At 36.4% G+C, this 14,324-nt stretch overlaps 1 pseudogene; it reads right to left on the minus strand.

Moving 5' to 3' along the window:
• Window positions 1-12,123: 12,123 nt before the first annotated feature.
• Window positions 12,124-12,805, minus strand: LOC140674954 (uncharacterized; annotated as a pseudogene).
• Window positions 12,806-14,324: the final 1,519 nt, after the last annotated feature.

Consider the following 14,324-nt stretch of genomic DNA (forward strand, 5'->3'; position numbering starts at 1 on the left):
AGGACCACAAAGGGGCGAAGTGGATAGCCGGGTGGGTGAAGAGGAAGGAGGATGACGATAGCGGGGGGGGGGAGGCTGGAGGCAAGCGGCAAGAATAACTAATTCCACCCCGTCCTCTCTATTGTTCCCTCCCCTCCGGTGTCTATCGGAATGGGAGAGATGACAAGGACGGAGGGCAGGAACTTACCACTCTCCTTCCGGCCTTTGCACATTGGGAAGGAAATGACTCCGGCTGATATCCTGAGGACAATGTGTGAGTGAGACATCCTTGGATGTCACGTGGACTTAGGTCCAGGGTGTAAGGTATTAGACGGGAAGAGATAGTGCCGTTGGCGAGGCCCTCCCCTGCATGTTAAACTGTCTGGGAAAGATACCGGGGGGGGGGATTTTAGTGGGTATTCCGGCGCTTAGTCTATAGCGCCGGCGAGTCCCACATTCCCCGGCAAACCAATACCAGGCCGGGAATGCGTAAAGACATTTCCCCCTTGTAACAAGAAAAAGGTCGAGTTTGGCCAGGTCGAATTTGGCCGGTCAGGTTGTGACCGGTCAACAGCGAAACGATACTAGAAATGGCAAGAAGTATAAATTTAATATAGAAGAATATTGCTTACTGATTTACATGCGTGTGCCCACGCATCGGGTTCTTTCACCAAGAACAATGGTCGCCAGTTATTTTAACTCAATAAACAACAAGGATGTTGATTTGTTGTAGGTTTTCAGGACATCCTCCGCTGCCCATCGGACGGCGTCGCCAGGACCAACTCCATGAAACGAGGCACCGGAGCGATCAAGGAACACAGGTAGGTATCGCCCAGTGGAAATCCGAGCAAGAATCACTTCATAACAGTATATTTCATAAGCATTTCACAAAGTTTATTCATAATAGTTCACAATATGTGTTTTACAGTTTGTGAAAATATAAAATATTACAATGCGCTCGTTCGCGGCTTATATGGTTATAATTATTGCATCGGACACGCTGCCCCTCGGTCTCACGCGGTCGGACAATTACGGGAGCAGAACGCCGGCCGCTTACTTATCAGCACATTAAGGCACTACGAAAGCCGCGAGTGAGTTACGCGGAACGAGGATTGTCGTATTTCCGCCCGCAACAGAGAACACGATCGATATGCGTGCCTCCTTATACGCGGGAGATCCTCGCCAAGCGCGCGCGATGTTTACACTCGCGGGACGCGAATGTCCATGTTCGGCGGAAAACCGGCTGACCACCGCGGGCAGCGAACCCACGACGACTGTTTGACGCGTCACTTCACGACAAACTCCGCGGCAGAGCGAGCGAAATATGTACATCGCCTATGTTCCCGAATTATTATCGCTAACTAATGGCTCCTCGGACAGCGCACCGACTGACCATTACTCGAGCGCCTAAGCGACTTACCATTATGGTGGTTCGGATACGACTGACTTAGAGCCAGAGATGCCAATTCTCGGCCGATTGCCTGCAAGCGGGCCGCGTGGTGGGGCCACACACACAACGAAAGAGTCGTGTGTGTCGCCCGGCGCTCGGCAAACTTCGAGAAGTAGGAAAGGACAGACATACGATCTGCAGTCCTTTTCTCTCTCTCGAGCGATAGCTATAGCTAATGTCTTGAGAATGATGTTAGCGGTAGCGGCTAGTGGAGCGAGATTCAATAATTTATACATGTATACATATCATTATTTGTATACACATAATTTGAAAAAATATATATGTATTACTATCGTAATACATAATATAATAAAATTATTTCTTATTGATGTAATAAAATACAGAAAATATTTTTTTACCTTTTATACTCTTTCTTTAGACATTTTTGAAATTTATGTAATTCAAAACTAAGTTTTATTAAATATGAGATTTTGATAATTCTAACTTAATTAATTATAATGAAATTACTTTGAACAATGTTTTTGTCCTCCCAAAGTAAACTTTTCAACTATAATAAATTAAACTAGAATTAATAAAGTCTCAATTATAAAAAATTATTTTTAATTATATATACAGGGTGTCTTATAACTAACGAGCCAATGCTCGTGAGTGGGTAGAGTGGGTTAAATGGAATAGAAAAGTCTTGTACCATTTTGCGATTTTCAGAATAATTATTAAGAAATTAATTTACAAAGATCAGCAAATCCGGCGTGAGTATCAGCCTGCCGCAAGAAAGATGGCGGAAGAACCGCCCTAAGGACGATCGCTAAGTGCGCGCGGCGTAAATAGGCGCTATTGCCTCGCGGTTACCAGGGGCATAGACGAGAAGCGTTGATTAGAACAATAGATTAGCGATTATTATTTAGCGACCGGCCTAGCGGTGAATCGTCCTTCTCGCCATCTTTTTTGCGGCGGGCTGATACTCGCGCCGGATTTGCCGATCTTTGTAAATTAATTTCTCAATAATTACTCTGAAAATCGTAAAATGGTACAGGACTTTTCTATTCCATTTAACCCGCTCTACCCGCTCACGAGCATTGGCTCGTTAGTTATGAGACACCCTGTATAATAATAGAAAAATTAGTTTCACTTATGCAATATCTTATATTTATCAAAGTTTCAATTGTATAAAGATTATAATTAAATATGTCTGAAGAAAGAGTATCAAGATAAAAAAATGTTTTCCATATTTTAATATATATATATATATATATATATATATATATATATATAAAAGAAAGTTAAAAGTAAGAGATGTAAGTTAAAAAGTAAGAGATTAAATTTAAAAAAATTTAAATAATAAAAATCCACTCTTGGCCAACATATACGTTTTTTTCTTGAAAAAAATTATATACAAATAATATTAATATAATAATATAAATAATAAAATTATATAAAGAGCTCCGATTAATAAATAAGTAAATAATAAAGAGGCAATAGGAGCGAGGAGATGTGAATATAAAATTGTAAGTTTTTTATATATAGATGATATGTCGCAATTGTATTGACATTAAGTACATTAGTAACATTCTATAGAATGACGGAAATTACAATAAAGATTTGAACGTTTCGATTCATGTTTTGAATCCTCTTCAGCATAATATATAAATTAAATAAATGAATTATAAATAAAAACGAAATTAATGATTAAACATCGCATAATAAAGGCGTAAGACATGTGTGAACATAAAATCCGTGATCATATTCGCATGATTAAAAGGATCACTGCCTCAGAACCGCTGTACATATTTATCGCATGTTAGTTGTATAAATTACATATATATAAAACGATCCAACTTATTCGGCTCTTTTTTTGTACGGCTTGCATAATAATCCCGCGAGGCAATTCTCCGAGGTTTCCATACCGAGGGAGGTATGCAGCTAGATTGAGGGGTTAAGTCTGTATTAATAAAATGAGTATAATAAATACCTGTTTGTAATAAAGTAATTTACCGTTAGTTTGTGTATAATGGTGGTGACTCAGAAAAAGCTTACAAGATATGCATTCCGTTTGTGTGTTGTTGAATCTATGGTATATATATCGCGACAATTGATGTTTTAACGTGTGGTTATGTCGATGGTACAGATAGTAATGAGCTCAGGGCGAAAAATACATTTAAGATGGAAAGAGTTAGGTAAGTGACATTAGGCAGTTTGTTTATTATATCATCGTATATAGCTGGCAAACATTCTATATCTGTTTGTAGATTTATGCTATTTATTTGTCGTTTAATGTATAACATTTCAGATATCAGTCTTTTTGTGTAATAGGGCTCGTTGTCTAGTATTTGTGCATTGTCCCAATCAAAGTCATGATTGTATGTTAGGCGGTGGTCAGTGATCACTGATTTGTTGTTATTGGGCTTCAACAAATCAGTGATCACTGACCACCGCCTAACATACAATCATGACTTTGATTGGGACAATGCACAAATACTAGACAACGAGCCCTATTACACAAAAAGACTTATATCTGAAATGTTATATATTAAATGACAAATAAATAGCATAAATCTACAAACAGATATAGAATGTTTGCCAGCTATATACGATGATATAATAAACTGTTGAAGCCCAATAACAACAAATCAGTGATCATTGACCACCGCCTAACATACAATCATGACTTTGATTGGGACAATGCACAAATACTAGACAACGAGCCCTATTACACAAAAAGACTAATATCTGAAATGTTATATATTAAATGACAAATAAATAGCATAAATCTACAAACAGATATAGAATGTTTGCCAGCTATATACGATGATATAATAAACAAACTGCCTAATGTCACTTACCTAACTCTTTCCATCTTAAATGTATTTTTCGCCCTGAGCTCATTACTATCTGTACCATCGACATAACCACACGTTAAAACATCAATTGTCGCGATATATATACCATAGATTCAACAACACACAAACGGAATGCATATCTTGTAAGCTTTTTCTGAGTCACCACCATTATACACAAACTAACGGTAAATTACTTTATTACAAACAGGTATTTATTATACTCATTTTATTAATACAGACTTAACCCCTCAATCTAGCTGCATACCTCCCTCGGTATGGAAACCTCGGAGAATTGCCTCGCGGGATTATTATGCAAGCCGTACAAAAAAAGAGCCGAATAAGTTGGATCGTTTTATATATATGTAATTTATACAACTAACATGCGATAAATATGTACAGCGGTTCTGAGGCAGTGATCCTTTTAATCATGCGAATATGATCACGGATTTTATGTTCACACATGTCTTACGCCTTTATTATGCGATGTTTAATCATTAATTTCGTTTTTATTTATAATTCATTTATTTAATTTATATATTATGCTGAAGAGGATTCAAAACATGAATCGAAACGTTCAAATCTTTATTGTAATTTCCGTCATTCTATAGAATGCTACTAATGTACTTAATGTCAATACAATTGCGACATATCATCTATATATAAAAAACTTACAATTTTATATTCACATCTCCTCCCTCCTATTGCCTCTTTATTATTTACTTAATAATATAAATATTATTAATAAAAAAATAATATTAATAATAAGTAATCTTTATAATTTTAATAACAAAATTTGTCTAATAATATCTATCAATTTTATATGGGTAACAACGTATATGTTGTTGCTTAACGGAAACCGCGAGAAGATGGTGGTCTCTTCCGTCAGGAAGAAATGTAAAAAAATGTTTCCTTCAATATTATATTAAATATAATAAAATGACACACACAAACAATATATATAATATTATATTTAATCATTTTAAGATAATATTAAAGAAAACATTTTTTTACATTTCCAAAAAAAATATAGATATAACAGAGGATAGAATAGTAGAAAGGATAGAAATAAAAGGATAGACATAAAATAGAAATAAAAGATAGATATAAAATAAAAAAGTATAGTATATATATAAAAAAGATAAAAAAAATAAACCGGAAAAAAGCGCTTTAACTGCTTTACTAAATATAATATTAAAAATAATACATATTTTCGGTAAACATATTTCCGAAAATATAGTTTTATTATATTACAGTTAATTAATAAAATTAGCAAATTTGTTATAAAAATACAAAATTAGAGAATTGTTTCATTCTGTTTAATATGTTCAATGAATGTCCTATTTAAAACTGCAATTTTGAAAATACAATTGTAAAAGTATAATTGCATTAACCACATTTATCTAAACTTTTTTTATGAAGTAATTTTAAAGTTAACTTTCCTATACTTTACTTATTTTTATACTTATTTATATACTTTTGTTACGTCAAGCGGGGTCGCGGCTCTTAAGAGTGGTCGGACCTTTCGCTTGACCGGTCGCGTATTTCAGAAGCTAAGCTTCTGGGGATTCCTCGCGACTAGGCTTATCCGGACGATGGATGTTTTCCCTTACCAAAGGCGAGGTAATAGGGATATGGCGATTGCTGACTAAGGGAAGTCGCGTGATGTGAACTCCTCGGGGATGGTTCCGCTAACGAAGACTTTAATAGGGTCCGCTAACGAATAGTAATAGATGTTTCTATTTCTCAAATCTCTGAGGAAGTCGCCGTAGGTGTTAACGCACCGGTCGCAGTCGAACGGGAAAAACTCTGCTAGATTACGAGAGCAGGCCGTGCAATACACGCCGGAATAGCGCGTGCTGTCGAGCGCGAGGTGTACGTTGAAGTACGCGCAAGAATCTCTATCGATGTCGTCGGAATTCACAAAGCAAGATGCGCAATACGGGGTAAGTTCTAATTTATGAGCGAATCCCGAGATGTATGTGCAACGGACGTTTTCTAATCGGTGACGCGCTTCGACGGCGGGAGGGGAGGGGTGGCCCTCCTGTATGGGGCGCAGTTGTCCGTAACACATGTAGGTGTGTTGTCAATAGGTTATGGTTAAATACTATTATTGTTATTGCTCGCGTAAAGCGTTGTTATTAGTCGTGGTCAGAATAAGGAAGGAGTACAAATAATTGAATAACGAGAAATAGGTTTCTTATATTTATTCAGTTTAAATATTAATTGTTTACAACTTAATGAATAAAATAACACGCGCGTTATACAATATTTGAAACGAGTATTAACTTGGAAACAAGTATTGTCTTTGAGAAAATCTCGACAAGAGAGAGAATGGTCAACGCGAAATGCAGGAAATAAAAAAAAGGGTCGGTCGTAAACCGGTCTCTGCAGCGCAAAGCGAAAATACTATTTTGGAAGGGTTTAGCGGAGGGCGAGCTGGCCCAAGCGAAACACAGGAAGCAAAAAAAAAAAGGGTCGGTCGTAAAAGTGTAGGCACGAGAAAACTCTAGGTTTTCCAAGCTTCGTATTTTGAGTGACGCTGCTACGAGATATTGTTATATTTCGTTCCGCGTAATATTAATCTATTACTTTCGGTTGTTCCGCGGAACCCCAGTGCTCGGGGGTGGAACACCCGTAATTTAGGTATAATATTTCGTCGCGTATCTGGAGGTAGCGGGTCTTCCTCGGATCTCCCGGTACGTAATTCGCGGGCGGCAGAGGGTGGAACAGTAGCTGTGTGTCCAACTGTATCAGGTTGCGCGGCCACGGAAAATATCCCATAGACTTTGTGCGGATGTCCGTTCTCAGAGGTTTGACCTGCTTTGTTCGTAGCGTTGGGTTAAAGTACGCCTCGTACTCTAAGTGAAAATATAGACGATCCGTCCCGAGGAATTCACTATCCGCTTCACTGACGGGGGTGTATTTGTATTCGTAATATAAACGTCGCGCGTGGAATTTGTGTCCGCCTCTTCTTATTTTTGGCATCTATAAAAAGATCAAATTAATTTCGCGTGTTCGCTGGGTTCGACCATTGGTTTTGAGGTAGGGAGGTTGCATGTGCAGAATATTAGCACGATGCTTCCAGGAGAAGGTATAAGTTTGGTCTTAGGGTGGGAGTACCGTATGTGCAGAGTATTAGCACGATATCGGCTGGGGAGGGGTAGTAACGAGCGTGCAATTGTTTGCACCGCTACGTCGCTGGTTTGGTTAATGGTCGAAACCAGGTTTGTTAAGGGTCGGATTGAAATTTAATATGACGCCGCACGTAGAAAATGCAGACTGGGTTTAGGTACGTTTTGGTATTAATGCACAATGAGATTTCGTAAATACGTGTATTTTTTGACTAACCTTACATTGGATGGTTACAGTGGTGACGCGTGAATATGAATCGGAGAGCTATCGGCGCAGAGAACTGACGCAGGGTGTACGGACGTAGTATAATGAAGTAACGATATAACAGGCGCTCGCGTGAGGTAGAATGACGTTGAAATGGAACTGTATGGAATAGGACCGCGTACTGAGATGGAAACGAATGTGGATATGGAAAGCGTGTTGACTTGGAAATGGAATCGCGTATAGAAATAGAATTTCAAGGATGAGGAGCACTTCTAGAAAGAGAAGTGCATCGCTCAGAGTCTCGAATTGATGTGTCGATTTTTGGGACTGTTTCGAGGTCCCTCGATTTGTGCGGGTTTGAAAAGTGGGGTGGACGCGTAGGAAGGGTTATCTAAGGGTTCGGAGTAGCGGGAGAGTCTTATGGTGGTGGGAGAGCAGCTATTTTATGATTAACGTTTCGTACTGTCGGCTAGAGTCGGTAACGGTTATAATGGGTAACTTGTCTTAGTGAATAACTTATCGGCTAAAATGTAGTCGGTAACTTGTCGTTTGGCTTTATATTATAAGTTTAGTGTTTCTTAAAAGTAAATGGGAAAAATTTTGGTGCCGGGACGTAACACTTTATTCTTATTCTTTTTAATTTTTCTTTTTATCATGTTTTCTTTGTATAATTTAAAAACTCTCGCCGGATCTATCGCCTGATATGCATTAAAAAGAAATCTTCAAACATTAACACTTTTTAGATAATACACATTTAGATATCTTTGTAAGATAGATATCTTCAAGATGGTTGCGATACCGTTTTACTTGTCGGTTCAACAAATCAAAGTATTATTTTCGTATTATATTCTTTTTTATTGTTGTGTCTTTCCGACCGCCTTTGATCAGTGCCGCTCACGGCTCGCGGCTCACTTTTTGTTTCGTTCCCTTTTCCTTTCTCACTCGGTTGCATGTGTTTCTGAAAATCACAATCGCATTTATCGAGAGCGAGCAACGGTTGATGTGTCTTAAGCATAATAATCAGAGCGTTAGAAGGTATATTTTCCAGTTTTCCAATTTCTGCTTTCAAATTTCTCATTATCTTTGTGTTATTTTTCTTCTTCTTTTACTATTATATTTTATTTATTACTGCTACCTTTTATTTTGCTTCCTCTTTTTTTATTTTTGCTATTTTTATTTTCTTTCTATCTTTCTATTAGTTATTTCTTTTTGTTTCAATATGGAAACATGCGATGAAGTAAAGAAAAGATCGAAACAAAAATTTTCCAAAGCTTGGCTTAAGCATGATCGCTATAAGTCTTGGATACGCGAAGTACATTATCATCAGATGACACTCTTTTTTATTGCAATATATGCGATAAAAACTACTCTTGCTCATCGCATGTTTCCAGGCATGCGGATTCTGCGTATCGTAAGGGCAATATTAAAAAAAATCTTGTATGCATTGATAATGCAAACATACAAAAGGAAATAGTCCAAAAAAAAACATTTAGACAACAATGGCTGAATATAGAAAAATTTAAACCTTGGTTACAAGAATATTCAAAAAACTCCAGCTTTTTTTATTGTTTAATTTGTAAAAAATCGATTGTTGCTCATCTGTCATATATATCGACACGTAGAATCCAAAATGCATAAACATAAATCTGAAAAAAGTGACATAAAAGCGAACAAATCGAATAAAGATTTGAATACGCAACATAATGAAACACTTTTAACGATTGATGAGAAAAAGAAATCTGCGGAAATAAGATTTGCCACATTAATTACAGACAAAAATATTTCTCATCAAACAGCAAAAGATATTCTCAGTTTATTTCAAGACATAGGAAAGGATCCGAATGTCTTGAAAAGCATGAGCATGGGTCGAACGAAATGTCAAAATATAATTTTAAACGTTTTATGTCCAGTTGAGACAGAACGTGTTGTAAGTAAAATTCAAAATACGCGTTTTTCTATTTTTATTGAAACATCTGATATAACAAATGAAAAATGGATGACGTTTCTTGTTCGATATGTTGAGCCCGAAGCTTTAGATATTTGAACTCAATTAGTAAAATTAATAGATATAGACGCTAAAGATAGTAGTGCAGAAAAGTTATTTAATGTATTTCAATCTGAAATGTTTAAACTTCAGATTCTATTTTCCAATATTATTGCTCTGTGATGCGACAATGGGTCTGTCATGACAAGAAAACATTTATCTTTTAAAACAAAACTTAAATCAAAATGTAAAAATTTATTAACATTTCCATGTCCTTGCCATTCCGCGGCGTTAGCTACGCATGCTGCATGCGCTAAAATGCCCGATTTTTGCGAAGAATTTTTGCGAAAAATTTCAAGTTACATTAACAGCAGTCCAAAACGTTTAGCTATTTTTAATAAATTTTGTGAATGTTTCCAAGATACAAATCATAAAATTTTGAAGTTATGCGAGACTAGGTGGCTTTCACGTTATTTGTATATTGATAGACTTCTGAAATCGTGGGATTCAATAAAACATTTTCTTAACAAAATGGTCATGAGCGAAGCGAAAAATCAAAGTCTGGGGAATATTTATTGTCTGTAATGGAAAATGTAGATATAAAAGCGTATTATTTATTTTTAAAATATGTTTTAAATTTCTTTAATTCTTTCAATGCTTTTTTCCAAGTTCATGAAACAAGGATACATTTATTACATTCTAAATCCGTAAACTTTTTAATACAAATATCTCAAAACTTTTTGAAACCAGAATTATTAAAACATATTCTTACAAATATTTCATTTAATGAAAAAGACAATCATAAATCTCTCGATAGCATAATTTTGGGATCAGATGTGAAGAATATCTTTCTCAATTAGTAAAAAAAGGACATGTTGTAACAATTATTAAACAAAATTGTTTGCAATTTCATCACTGCTGCTGAGGAAATTAGAAAGAGATTATCCGTTAATAACATATTTTTATATAAATTACAAGTTTTTCAGTTATGTAGCTTTATTTGATAGTAACTTGATAGTAATCTTTTAACGATGTTTCTTTTATCGCGACAACCCTCAACGGTTTTGATGAAGATGGTTTAAAAATAGAATGGTTTAAGTTGTATTCAGATTTAACTGTTGAAGAAAAGCAAAGTCTTACAAATAACAATTTTGATAATATGTAGCAAAACATTTTGAAACGTCAATCCAATAATAATCTTACATATCCAAATTTAACATCACTTTTAAATGCAGTAAGAACACTTCCAAAATCAAACGCAGATCCGGAAAGAACATTTTCTGGCCTCACCAATTTAAAAACAAAAGAAAGAAATAAATTATCGTCGACCACTGTGAATGTATGTTGCGTTTTTAAATCAGCGTTGAAGATGAGGCGGGAAACTGCTTTAAATATAATTATAAATGAAGATCATCTGCAACGTATGTCAACAGATCAATTATATATGACACCAATTAAGAAAAAAAAGGTTGTTTGAATTTATATGCGGCAGACGTTGCAGATGTTGCATATCCCTCGTCTAATAATGCGCAATATGTATAATAATGTGCAAAAAATAATACATTATCTTTTGGACATTATTATTCATATCATGTATGAATAATAATGTTTAAAAAATAATTCTCTCTCTCTCTCTCTTCTCCTTCTCTCTCGTTTTAAACATTATTATTCATACATCATTTGATGTAATGTATGAGTATTGAAAGTTTTAAGAACACACATACACACAGACAGAGAGGGCTTGGAGTCATTAAATACTGTGGAAGTGACGAACCACGGGATCCTGATCTCTGCTGTGACGCACACATACACACAGTCAGAGAGGGTTTGCAGTCATTAAATACTGTGGGAGTGACGAACCACGGGGTCCTGATTTCTGCTGTGACACACACACAACAGAGAGGGTTTGGAGTCATTAAATACTGTGGGAGTGACAAACTGCGGGATCCTGATCTCTGCTGTGACACACGTACGCACGCACGCACGCACGCACGCACGCACGCACGCACGCACATATATGTATATATATATATACAGGGTGGACCATTTTAATTTATTCAGTCGAATATCTCGAAAACCAAGCCTGGGAGAGAAAAATGTTTCAGACAAAAGTTGTTTGGCTTCGAGGGGGCCAAGATGGCCATAAGATGGTACCAATGGTTTGACCTTGAAGAATTATTTGAAGGTCACATAAAGGTCACCTCAATTTTTTTAAATGGCATCCCCTATTTTTTATTACATATTCTTGTAGCTGACCTCGAGAGCTTTCCAAGACACTATAATCAAATGTTTCTTCATTGAGTACTTTTCAAGTTATAAACTCCAAAGTTGCAGTTTGAAAAAATTCAAAATATCTCGTAAAATATTCACTTTCCGATAGTCTTATCTTACATGATCTAACTAGTCAAGGCAAGATCTGGACATGATCCAACCAGTGAAGGTAAGATCTAGACATGATGTAGCCAGTGAAGATAAGATCCGAGTATGATCCAGCCAGTCAAGGCAAGATCTAGGCATGATCCGACCAATAAAGATAAGATCCGAGTATGATCCAACCAGTCAAGGTAAGATCTTTATCAAAGGAACTGTTCAAAATTATCTCCATTGGCTTGAATATATAATTCCAACCTATTTTCGAAGTGCCTGACCGTTTTGAGTAAGACAGCTCGCGGTATATTTGCGCAAGCTACTCTTATTCTCTCTATCATATCTTCTCTAGTTGTAGGCGCATACTCATAAACCACATTTTTAATATACTCCTATAAATAAAAATCAAGTGAAGTTAGATCAGGTAATCGTGGAGGCCATGTGATGGCCCCTCGTCGCCTAATCCATCTGCCATTGTATTCTCGATCTAAATAAGCTCTCACTATTGCCGCATAATGAAGTGGCGCCCCGTCCATTTGTATCCACATTTTTTGACGTGTATGAAAATCAACGTCTTCAAGCAATTGTGGTAAATGATCCCTGAGAAGTTCCAAAAAATTTACACTATTAACATTTCCTTCAAAGAAATAAGGACCAATCAAGAAACCATTTATAATACCACACCCAAACATTCACACTCCAGCGATGTTGATTATCTTCTTGTCTATACCAATGTAGGTTAACATCCGACCAATAATGGCAATTATGTCTATTCAATTCATCATTATTTTTGAACGTCGATTCATCAGAGAACATAACATAATAGAAGAAATTCGGATCAGCTCGGATCATCTGTTGTGCCCATTGACAAAATTGTACACGCAACGGCATATCTGCTTGAGTAAGAACTTGTGTTAACGTGATAGGGTAAGGATGGTACTTCATTTTCTTCAAAATTCTTAAGATCGTTGTTCTCGGGATACCAATTTCTCTAGCCATAATACGACTACTTGTATGAGGATTAAGATGAATGAATGCCAAGATAACGTGCACACGCACATCATCTTTATCATATTCATGATGTGCTCTTTGACGTTCTAAACGGCCTTGGCGAGCTCTTAGTTCGAAGTCCCGGATTGTAGTATGATTCGGATGTTGTTCTCTTTCGGGGTAACATTCCGGTAAACTCGCGAAGCTTCATGATAATTTAGTTGACATTCTCCGAGAACAAGGAGAATATCAACAATCTCTGAGGGACGATAATCAGTCATAGGTATTGTCGGCAGACGTAAGCTTCTGATTGTGAGTAATAAAGTTTGATACTCCGATCAACAGTGGAAGAGATTTTCGTAATTAATTGATTCCTAAATAGTGACAAATAAATTTTCTGGTCGATATTTTCTTTGGAAACAATAGAGAGTATATTTTTTCAAAAATAGACTATTTGAGATGAGTAGAACATCAAGAACAATCAAGGGATCAATCAGGTTTGTACTTCTGCGAACAGGATTTGTAGCAATTGTCTACATGGCCGATTATCTGTGTGTGTGTAAATGTGGGATGTGTATGTATAAGTGTGTGTGAGGTATGTGTATGTGTGTATAGGTTATGTGTGAATGTATGCGGAATGTGTGTGTGTATGTGTGTGGAGTGTTCGTGTGGTGTGTGTAAGAGCATGTAAAGTGTGTGTACATCCGTATAGGTTATGTCACATAACCCTATGTGTTAGTGTGTATGGAATATGTGTGTAGGATGTGTGCAAGTGTATGTAAAGTGTGTGTACGTTCGCGTGTGTGTGTAGGGTATGAAGCATGTTCGAATCTTACCTTTACTGGCTGTATCATGCTCAGATTTTGCCTTCACTGGCTGGATCATGTTCCGGTCTTGCCTTGATCGATTAGATCATGTCCAAATCTTGCCTTGACTAGTTGAATCATGTAAGATAAGACTATCGGAAAGTGAATATTTTACGAGATATTTTGAATTTTTTCAAACTGCAACTTTGGAGCTTTATAACTCGAAAAGTACTCAATGAAGAAACATTTGATTATAGTGTCTTGGAAAGCTCTCGAGGTCAGCTACAAGAATATGTAATAAAAAATAGGGGATGCCATTTAAAAAAATTGAGGTGACCTTTATGTGACCTTCAAATAATTTTTCAAGGTTAAACCAATCGTACTATCTTATGGCCCCCTCGAAACCAAACAACTTTTGTCTAAAACATTTTTCTCTCCCGGGCTTGGTTTTCGAGATATTCGACTGGATGAATTAAAATGGTCCACCCTGTATACAGGTTGTCCCAGAACAACCTTCCGTCCGTAAAATGACATATTTCTGACACAATTCTAAGACAATTTTTCTTTTACCAAATTTGATTTGAAGTGTAGTTTTTGAGTTATAAGGAAAAATA

Source organism: Anoplolepis gracilipes, chromosome 2 (assembly GCF_047496725.1).
Source record: "Anoplolepis gracilipes chromosome 2, ASM4749672v1, whole genome shotgun sequence".
Taxonomy (NCBI): Eukaryota; Metazoa; Arthropoda; class Insecta; order Hymenoptera; family Formicidae; genus Anoplolepis; species Anoplolepis gracilipes.